Source organism: Lolium rigidum, chromosome 1 (genome assembly GCF_022539505.1).
Source record: "Lolium rigidum isolate FL_2022 chromosome 1, APGP_CSIRO_Lrig_0.1, whole genome shotgun sequence".
In the NCBI taxonomy this organism is placed as follows: domain Eukaryota; kingdom Viridiplantae; phylum Streptophyta; class Magnoliopsida; order Poales; family Poaceae; genus Lolium; species Lolium rigidum.
The window spans coordinates 191476822-191488204 of record NC_061508.1 but is presented as its reverse complement, the minus strand read 5'-3'; positions in this window follow the sequence as shown (position 1 = coordinate 191488204).

Sequence of the window (11383 nt, the reverse complement as noted above, 5' to 3'; positions counted from 1 at the left end):
TCCTTCATCGAAACTGCTTGTCAACACCTTCTGCTCCTCGTTGGGATCGACATTCTTACTTATCGAAGATACTACGATACACCCCCTATACTTGTGGGTCATCAAGCATCAAAAGCAAATAAGAAACACTTTTAAGTCTAACCCACCTCCTATGAAAAGGAATCTTGTAAATAAACAAGTCATGTAAGCATAACGCAACAAGCATAGAAAGGCAACACAAGCGCAACTTCAAGATTCTCAACATAAAGAGGGGAAACTTAATATTATTAAGATGCATATAACCATGTTTCGCTCTCTCATAATAACTTTCAGTAGCGTCATGAACAAACTCAACAATATAAATATCACATGAAACATTCTTATCATGAGCTACATGCATAAAATTATTACTCTCCACATAAGCATAGTCTTTACTATTAATTGTAGTGGGAGCAAATTCAATAAAATAGCTATCATTATTATTCTCATCACTATAATCATCATATATAGGAGGCATATTGTAGTCATAATTAATTTTCTCCTCAATAGTAGGTGGACTGAGAATATGATATTCATTATTGTAATCATCATATATAGGAGGTAAAATATCATCAAAGTAAATTTTCTCCTCCATGCTTGGGGGACTAAAAATATCATGCTCATCAAAACAAGCTTTCCCAAGCTTAGAGCTTTCTATATCGTCATGGGAAGAAACATGGATAGTATTAATACTATGGCAGCTTATTAACATCCTCATTTTCAGAATTAGTTTCCCAGAGATTTTCAATATCAAAAGTAGTGTGCTCTTCTAAATCATAATCACTAATATAGGTAAAGGGCATAGGAAGATCATTGTACTCAAATTCATTATCATAATAATCATTAGGAGCAACATACTTACGGTTACCTATCATTATCTTATACACGCGGGGATATGCCGTTACCTCTTTCTTTTTATTCCCCCTCTTCTTCTTCTTCTTCTTCTTCTTCTCCGTTCCCTTCTTCTTCTTCTTTTCCTTCTCCTCGTTCCCTTTTTTAGGAGGAAGAGGCTTGAGGGGAGGCTTCTCCACATAACCTGATTTATTTCCAGAAACAATGGAATAAACTTGGGAGGATTCCTCCTTTTCATTAATAAGTTCAAAACACACAGCGGTCCTATCATATTTTGGAAAAGTGTCATCTTCTAAAATATTTTGTATGTAAGTATTTGTGTAGCAATTATCAATGCAATAAGAAAGACACCCATGCAGGACACTATTAATATCAAGAGCACTCATATCCACCAAAGAAGTTTTTCTCAATAACTCTTCACACTCCAAAAATAATGTAAGTTCATCATGCTGATTAGGAATGATTTCATCATCAAAATACAAATTTGTAGCACTCATGGGGTTCGAATTATCATTGGAGGAGCATTGAAAATTAAAATGACCCACTCTATGGCAAAGTTCACAAATAAAAGGATAGAGGGCACAAACTTTTTTACCAAGATCATCTAGAGCCCTAGACCACTTTCTAGTTTTTTCATTCCTGTGATGGATACAATATTCTTCTTCAATTTTATTCTTTTCACAAGGTCTATGAATTCCACAAAAATTAACATGCTTATATGAAATAGCATTCTCAGAAGTTTGAACATGTTCATTGCAATCATTAACAACAATTTCATTTTCCATGCAAGTGTCTTTAAAAGGTTCATGATACATGTACCAATTTTCTTTAGGAACACTAATATGAGAAGCAAAGGCTCTATAGCAATCAACCATAATTTGAGGATCAAGACCATATTTAGCACTAAGCTCTTGAAAATCAGTAGATTGAGCGAAAGACTTAATTAATGCAATCATACTCGTAGTTTATACCTGATTCTTTACCTTTGTCATTCTCCCAATCTTCAGTATTGCTTTGAATTCTTTCAAGAAGATCCCATCTAGCTTCAACCTCCTTGCTTGTGAAAGATCCTTCCAAACAGGCATCTAGATAGTTCTTGTGATGTCCTGAAAGCCTTGCATAAAAATTATTAATAATAACATTACGGGAGAGCTCATGAATGGGGCATTTGAGCATTAGTGACTTCAATCTCCCCCATGCTTGGGAAATACTCTCTCCATCACGAGGATAAAAGTTATAAATGTAATTCCTATCAACATGCACTTCATGAGGAGGATAAAATTTAGAATAAAAGAGAGGTACAATTTCCTCCCAACCAATAGATCGGCCATTCTTCAGCATCTTATACCATTCTGCAGCTCTGCCTGTCAGAGATATAGAGAATAGCTTCCGCTTAACTTGGTCCTTTGAAATAGCTGCATTCTCGAACAACTCGCATAATTCATGTATAAAGAGTAAATGATCACTAGGATGGACAGTCCCATCTCCAAAATAGCAATTGTTCATAGCAAGTTCAACAATTTTCATAGGTATCTTGAAAGGAATACTTTCAGCAGGTGGATTTAAAATATCGCAAGCATCATTAGAGTTATCGCATATGGGAGATAAAGTATTATCGAGCAAATTTTCCCCCTAAAGATGGGAAGCTAAAAAGATCATAAGAACTAGCTTCCCCAAGCTTAGACTTTTCCATAGCATTAGCAGTAATTGCATTCATACTAATAACATTGCTACCATCATGCAAATAAGGTTCCATAGGTTTTTTAATTTTCACATCAAACCATTCATGTCTTAGCTCAGGAAAAAGATTAAAAAGTTCACTAATTTTTTTGTTGTTTTCCATTATGCCTAACTAGTGAAAAATAAAAACAAGAAACAAAAAGATGCAATTGAGGATCTAAAGGAAATAGCTTCGAGCACTCACACACCGGCAACAGTGCTAGGAAATAGCTTAGTAGTCGGAGGATGTGAATACCTTACCTCCCCGGCAACGGCGCCAGAAAATAGCTTGATGTCTGCGCACGCTTCTATTCCTGTAGACAGTGTTGGGCCTCCAAGAGCAGAGGTTTGTAGAACAGCAGCAAGTTTTCCTTAAGTGAATCACCCAAGGTTTATCGAACTCAGGGAGGTAGAGGTCAAAGATATCCCTCTCAAGCAACCCTTGTGTCCCCAACACACCTAATACACTTGTCAGATGTATAGGTGTACTAGTTCGGCGAAGAGATAGTGAAATACAAGTAATATGGATGATTGTAAGTTGTAATTGCAATCTGAAATAAAAATGGCAGCAAGAAAACATGTAGCAGAACTTGTTGGAAATGGTGTTTCAATGCTTAGAAACAAGGCCTAGGGATCATACTTTCACTAGTGGACACTCTCAACAATGATCACATAACTGAATAAATAAATGCTAATCTCAAACACTCTCTTGTTGGATAACAAACACCATTCATTGTGTAGGGCTACAAGAGCACCCTCAAGCCGGAGTAAACAAGCTCCACAACTTCATAAAGGAATCACACACGATGCGCACACTCGTCACCGTCACACCGTGGAGAGTGAATCCGGAGTTCATATTAAAGTAACCTCTAGAGTGCATAATAGACAAGAGTAACATCTACATATTCAACTAGAGTACAAAGCTCATGATCACATAAAGATCACATGGGAGAGAGAGATGAACCACATAGCTACCGGTAGAGCCCTTAGCCTCGGGGGAGAACTACTCCCTCCTCATCATGGGAGACAGCAACGACGATGAAGATGGCGGTGGAGTCGATGGAGATGACTCCGGGGGCAATTCCCCATCCCGGCGGCGTGCCGAAACAGAGACTTCTGTCCCCCGAAACGGAGTTTCGTGATGGCGGCGGCGCACCTGGAGTCTTTCTGGAGTATGATTGATTGATCTCGGGTTTTCGCGTCGCGAGGGATTATATAGGCGAAAGGGGAGCGTTGGTGGAGTCCCGAGGGGCCCACACCATAGGGTGGGGCGGCCCTCCCCGGCCGCGCCGGCTGATGGGGAGGAGGCCCCGGGCCTCCTCTGGCCTGGCCCTTCTGGCTCCGTGAGTCTTCTGGCGAAATAGAATTTCTGTGATTTTTCTGGATTTTTCCGAGCACTTTTGTTTTTGGGCCTTTTCTGCAATAAACAGAAACTGGCACTGTGGCATCTTGTTAATAGGTTAGTCCAATAAATGCCTTAATATGATGTAAAGTGCATATAAAACATGTAGGTATTGTCATAAAACTAGCATGGAACATAAGAAATTATAGATACGTTGGAGACGTATCACTCCTCTACGCTAGCAAGACTAGTATTTTTACAGAGGAGTTGGTCCTCTTCCCTCGAAATATCTTGAGGGGAAAGGGTTCCCACATCTCCAAACTAAGGGCAGGAAACCCCCGCCCTTTACAAGATGAACATATTCCATGGTTGATTAAAGTACCAGTCCATGGCAGGTGATGAGGTCGTCGATGACGCCTACGCTGGCAGCTTGTGCCGTCCACCCAACCTTGCACTAAAGAGGCAAGGGCAGGGTCTTGGTTCTCTGGTCCTCGTCGAGCCCGCTTTAATCACCAAAGAGGCAATGGAATCTTTCCTCCTCGGGACGGAGTTTTTGAGCTCAGCCATGACGTTTGTGGCGTAGGCCTTGCTTGTCTTGTAGCTTGGGAGCTCACCCCGCCGGTCCTTGCAGCAGGCTTGGTGGAGAAGGAATCCTAAGCTCCTTGATTGATCTTATCATCTTCAAAGGAGGCCTCCTGACTTGAGGGAGGCCGGTGGCTCGGGAACCACCGCGAGGGAGTTCCTCCCAGAGCATGTCTTTCGCTCCAGCTCGATATCTCCGAGAAGGTTTTATACCTCGCGGAGCCTCACTCGGGAGTAGCCTCCCTGAGTGATTTTCTTGTTGTGGCCTAGCGACCGTAGGTCCATGGCACCCTGGTCGCCGAGGATCCCACATAAAGATTTTAGTACAATAAACTACAAAGTTCATGTATATATTTTACATGCATCATGGGGCTCAAGGCTGAAAGTGCATGGAGCCCCCATGTGTGGTTTTGGTAATTAATGACAATCCCTATGGACTAATGCTTGCATTGAGTTATATTTGTAGGAGTTGTCCATAGGCATTACTTGAAACATATGTTGGCTTCAAGATTGCAATAAGAAGCAAATGAAGGATATCAAGTGTCAAGTATGTCTTGAAGATGAAGATGAAGTGAGCCCTCAAGTTACTTCAAGACATCAACATGATGAAGAATGAAGAAATGAAGTGAAAGTTCAAGATGAGCCAACTCGAAGAGATCATATGCTTGAAGCTTGCCATCCATATGGTGATCATGGATATGTGAAGACGCGCCGAAGAAGAAGCTCTCCCATAGTGGAGTATGGGGGAGCATTTCACATGACTTCATCAAGCAAGCACAATCAAGAAAGGCGTTCCATCTTGTTGCGGTCAAGACCGTCATCATCAAGCTCAAGTGGGATGCGCAAGGTTAAGGTTTGCTCTCGGTAGGGTTTCTTTCTCACCGGTCTCATGGTGTAGTTGGAGACCGGTTTATAGTTTAGTTGACATACTATCAAGAGGGCTCTCAAGTGAGTATCTTGATCGTCTCCTTCGTAGAGCTCAAACCTTTGCATCCTTGCATCATCTTTTTTGGTTGTTATTTGGATCTTATCCATGTGATGTTTTAGAGCTTGTGCTTATTCTCATGACAAGCTCTAGTTCATCGAAAACGGATTTCGCATAGATCACTTGTTGCGTTTTCGAGTTTGGTGATTTTCTCGATTTCTCATGTTGAGGTGTTGCACCTCTAAAAATAATAGAAAATCACCCCACTAGTTTCCATATTTTTGTTGGGTAAGCTCTTGTCGTCCTCTTTCCAACAAAATTGGTTTCACTCTGTTCGGAGCTACCAATCTTTAGATATTGTTTTTACAAGTTTGCTAGGCCGGATTTTCCGGGCCGGATATTTGCAAAATATCCGGCCCCTGAAATTTGGCTAAGGACTTTGGGAAATGTCGCACAGTAACCTTCTGGACCAGAGCCAGACAGGGGGCGGGGATTTTCCGCCCCTCACTTACACCGGATTATCCGCCCCCAAATATCCTGCAACGGCTCGATTTTCTTGGGGGTATAAATACCCCCCCTTCTTCCTCCTTGGGCTAGTGCTTCTTCTACTCTCTCTCTCCTCCATTGTTGATCTTGAGAAGCTTGCCCTATCTCTCTATCCCTCCATGATTCTTGCCCCCTTTTGAGGGAAAAGAGAGAGGAGATCTAGATCCACACTTTGACCAAACAATATCATCTCTTTGTGAGTATATCTTTGGGATCTAGATCTCGGAGAATTTTGTGTTCTCCTCTTTGTTCTTCCTCCCTTATTCCCCCAATAGCTTTTGTAGCTTTGTTGGAATTTGAGAGAGAAGGACTTGAGCATCTTTGTGGTGTTCTTGCCATTGCATTTGGTGCATAGGTTTGAGTTCTCCACGGTGATTCGTGGAAGTGAAAGCAAGAAGGTTGTTACTCTTGGGTTCTTGGAACCCTAGACGGATTCTAGGCCTTTGTGGCGATTTCTTGGGAGCCTCCAATTAAGTTGTGGATGCGTGCCCCGAGCTTTGTGTAAGGCCCGGTTTCCGCCTCGAAGGAAATCCCTTAATGGAACCATGACCTAGGCCTTTGTGGCGAGGGTCACCGGAGAATAAGGTGAGGCGCCTTCGTGGCGCTCGGTGTGTGGTGTGACTCCCGCATCTTGGGGTGAGGCCTTTGTGGCGTTGGTGTGCATCGAGCAACCACACCTCAAGGTGAGGCCATTTGTGGCGTTCGGGAGAGCTAAGTCACCGCGCCTCTCCAACGGAGATTAGCACTCGCAAGAGTGTGAACTTCGGGTTAAATCATCGTCTCCCGCGTGCCTCAGTTATCTCTATACCCGAGCTCTTTTCTTATGCACTTTACTTTGCGATAGCCATCGTGCTTGAAGTTATATATCTTGCTATCACATAGTTGCTTGTATTGCTTAGCATAAGTTGTTGGTGCACATAGGTGAACCATAGTATATAGGCTTTGGGCATGACAAAGTAAACACTAGTTTTATACCACATTTGTTAAGCTCATCTCGTAAAAGTTTAAATCGCCTATTCATCCCCCTCTAGGCGACATCTGTGTCCTTTCAAAGGCTTAGGGAACCATTGGAGAAGAAGGCCCATTAAATATGCCTATCATCCCGTTGTCTTATATCATCCCCACATAGGCATTGCTGTCCTACTAGCTAGCCTCAGTGCTAGGCCATTCAGGTAGGAGGTCAGCATCAAGCTCAACAATGACAATCTTGGGAAACAGAAAATAACATGCACAAGAAAGATGCTATTTTCCTCATACGAGCTCTGATTTAGATGAACATAGTCTTATTTTGAAGCTAGCAAAAAGCTCTAGAACTTAATACAGATAAACACCAAATCAAATTAAAACATGAAAGTTTTGACCTCTCTAGACAATGATGATCATGCCTGCTTCAGGTTGCAACACTTTTCTTGATTTTGCTCGCTACGTGAAGTCTTGCAAATTTCTCCCCATACACCATTATGAGAAAGCCTTATTTAGGAACATATTAACATGTCAATCTTCACCAAATGGACGACAAGCTTCAGTAATATGTTCTCTTTGAACTTGCACTTCTCAACCTTGATGACAATCACCACTCAATCTCATATCCACGTGGGCTATATGCGATCCTCTTTTTGATACACGCCTATGGAGAGATACCTAACCGACTAACTCCACATAGGAACACCACACACATAGATCATGTATTAGTTCAAAAAGTGCAATTGGCAATTACTTACCATACAACGGGATCACTTGTGCATGTAAAATGATGCATGAACTTTGTGGTTTGTTGATACATGTTTCCACATTTTTTTACATATATGATGTTATATCCATGCTATATATTGATTTTTGGGGATTTACCAATGACCCTCTTTATTTTTGTTATAACCCTACAGGACAGGAAAACCATGTTTGTGTATTTTTAGCTTTCAGGGATCTAAACGAAGTCAAACGGAGCTACGATTCTAGGGATGTCAATATTTCGTCAAAAGAAGTAACGAAAGCACTTGGAACTCATGAGAAGGGCCAGGTGGGCCAAAAGAGCCCAGGTGCATAGTTGGGGTGCGCGCACCACCCATGCTCTTTCCCTCCTCGGCCATATGATTCGCTTGATTCTTTCGCCCACGGACTCCGTCTGACCTAAAAACCTCTATATAAAGGACCCCTGAGGTTTCCTTAGGGAGAGCATCACAGAAACACCAAAACAGAGCCAGAATAGTGAAGATTGGAGGGGAAACTACACCGGAGCCGCCACCGGAGGGATCTCTACCTTCTCGAACGTCTCCACCATCATCATCATGATGAAGAGGGAGTAGTCCACCTATGGACTATGGGTTTGTGGGAGTAGCTTGATTTATTTCTCTCTTGTTCTTCATACGCTAGTACCATATGAGCTGCCCAACATGATTATGATCATATATGTAATTCCTATGTGGTGGATCTTTATTCTATGATTTGATATATGAGATTGGAACATATTATGTGTAAGATGTATTGATAGATGCCTATCATGTACCCCGTTCTTAAGTACTTGTTCTGATCCAACTTGTCTGCAAGAGCATGTGTGGGGAGAAGTGTGTATTAAATGGAGTACCATGATGCTAGTGATTGAATAGTGACAAAAATTCAAGATTTACTATGGTATTTACCTTTATTTTGCTGCCTCACTAGGGATAAAGTGAATTCATGTGCTATAATTATCTTTTGAAAGATTGATAATCTTGTTTGGTCACGGTAGCATATTTGTGATTCAAACATGATGTGAAATTACCTTAGGTTGTACTCAGTTGATTCTTAATTCAAGATTGCTTGGTTTTTTTCCCTTTCTTGAGGAGTATAAGAGAGATGTGTTGCATCATCTCTATGTTAGGACGTGATGGCCATATGAATGTGTATCAAACACACGTTGAAGTTCCACCAATATTATGTTTTTAATGAATTGTGTGTGTCCACTACAACCCAAAAACAGAGTACATTTTAAACCATCAGAAAAATCTTTCCAACACAACTATCACACTTTACATTTTCTACCATTTATTATTTCGAAAGTACAAAAATACCTTCTTCACTTGCAAACACACAAAACCCAAAAACAACCATCCTTTCATTGCCTTTATCTTGCTTGCCTAGTTTAATTACTTTACTTTACTTTATTTTTATTTAGATTTCATATTACTAATATAAAACCTTGTGCTTGACAACCACACGGTGGAGTTGGGGACAGAAGACAAAATCTTTGATTTGCAAGTTGCTAGACGAGGAGAACAAGGAAGCTTGACAACCACACGCCGCTGTTGTATGCTTGCATCCCCAAGCGCAGAAGGAAGCTCAAGACGGTGGCGGACGGCCTGCAGGACCACGCCTGGGCACGAGACATCCATGGCACGCTCGGACTCCATGAGATTGGGCAGTACCTCTTGATCTGGCAGGCCATTCAGCTCCACGACGCCCCAAACCAGCTGCTCTGGAAGTGGACGGCCAGCGGCAACTACTCTGCCAGCTGCGCCTACCTCGCCACGTTCCAGGGTTCCACCCTCTGCCCGACGTGGAAGCACATTTGGAAAGTTTGGGCGCCACCACGGGTCAAGTTTTTCCACTGGTTAGCATCCCAAAATCGATGCTGGACTGCCGACCGGCTGGCGCGTCGAGGCTTGCAACACCACCCCCGCTGCCTGTTGTGCGATCAGGAACCCGAAACCATGCGGCACCTAGTCATCCACTGCCCCTTTGCCAAGCAAGTTTGGCTCGAGGCTTTGGCATGGTTGCGTTTGTCGTGCCGCACGCCACAGGACACAGACGATTATATCTTCACTTGGCTGGTGGAAGCGAAGCAAACGACACCCAAATCTCTCCGCAGAGGGCTGAGATTAGCAGCGCTGCTCCTGCCATGGATGATTTGGAAGCATAGAAACGACTGTGTTTTTGAGGGAGCACGGTCATCTGTGCATGACCTGATGTCCAAAGTCAAGGAAGAGGCATCCCTCTGGGCCAAGGCGGGTGCTATGGGGCTTAGGGTAGCGTTGCCGGCGACCTAGGATGTGCACTGAGTAGCTGAGTGTGTACAATGTATGCTGCCTCCTAGGAGGATTGTAAACAGTCTATCTTTTCAATGAAATGAGACGCAAAGGTCCTTTGCGTTTTCTCGAAAAAAGAAGAGGAGAAGAAGAAACAACCCCTTACCAATTCCCCGAGAGTTCGATATAAACCCTCGAGACACCCTTGTGGGGAAAAGAAGCTTACTACACCACTTTGCACTTGGAGTCCTAACGAGTTGGTACACATGGAGTTGTTACCATTAATAATATTTTATGTCGCCGTTGATGGGAAATTAGAGGGCTACATCATAGTGGTTGTTGCATGGTGAAGCACAAATCAACTCCCACTGCAACTACCATAAGGATTTGCAACCGTGACATGCCAGCCGCATATTCATCAATTTGAAGTGAGCACATCTTTTGGCGTCATCAAAACCAACTTTGTGCAAACACCTAAGCTTGGGGAGGTTGCACCATTGTGAGCTTTTCCTTCTCCTTTAGATTTTCAAAGTATTTTTCTTTGTCTTGTTTTTATTATTTTTAGTTTTCTTTAAAACACAAAAGCACATAGTATCAACCTTTTGCTTGCTGATGACTCAACCAATCATGCTTTGGGAAAAGTAAATGATATTATGTTGAGTTACATATGACTTTTGTGCCCGTTGACTTTTTTATCATGAACATGGAGAGTAAAACCTCTAGTCCTATAATTTTTGGAAAACCTTTCTTGAGAACTACATGTGCAGTCATTGACTCAAAGGAAGAGAATGTGAAGTTTCAATTCACACATAAGAAAATGTATGGAACACTTCCCAATGAAGAAGGAGGTAGCACCAAGGTACAAGCTACCACATGATCTCCATATCACTTGAATCAAGTAAGTAAAGCCTAACTATATGGCTATAAAGAAAACGCTTTTCGGGAGCCAACCCGGTTATTTATTTTTATGCATGCTTGAATAGTCCTTTTAGTGTATTTGCTATAGGTTAGCAATAAAGTACCAAGTAGAACCCATTTTGGATGCTAGAATATTGTTAGAACACATGGAGTAGCACATTCCTGCACAACACTGTTTTAGAAGAAAAATTCCCTGATTTTTTCTGTAACTCGATTGCTCTCATATTTACACTATAGTTGTAACTTTTCATCCTCTATATGCACAAAAATTGGACAAATTTCCTGACATGTCTAGGTGCACAACGTAGGTATAGAGCCGTGTGTTGTCTAAAACAAGGCTACAGAATGCGATGTCGATCTGATGATCTCTATCGAAGAACATCCGATAGAAAGTTTTCTAGGTAGCCCAGATTAGAAATCACATTTCCATTGCAGGGATTCAGGGTGGACATAGTGCACTCTTCATGCCCGTCCATTTTT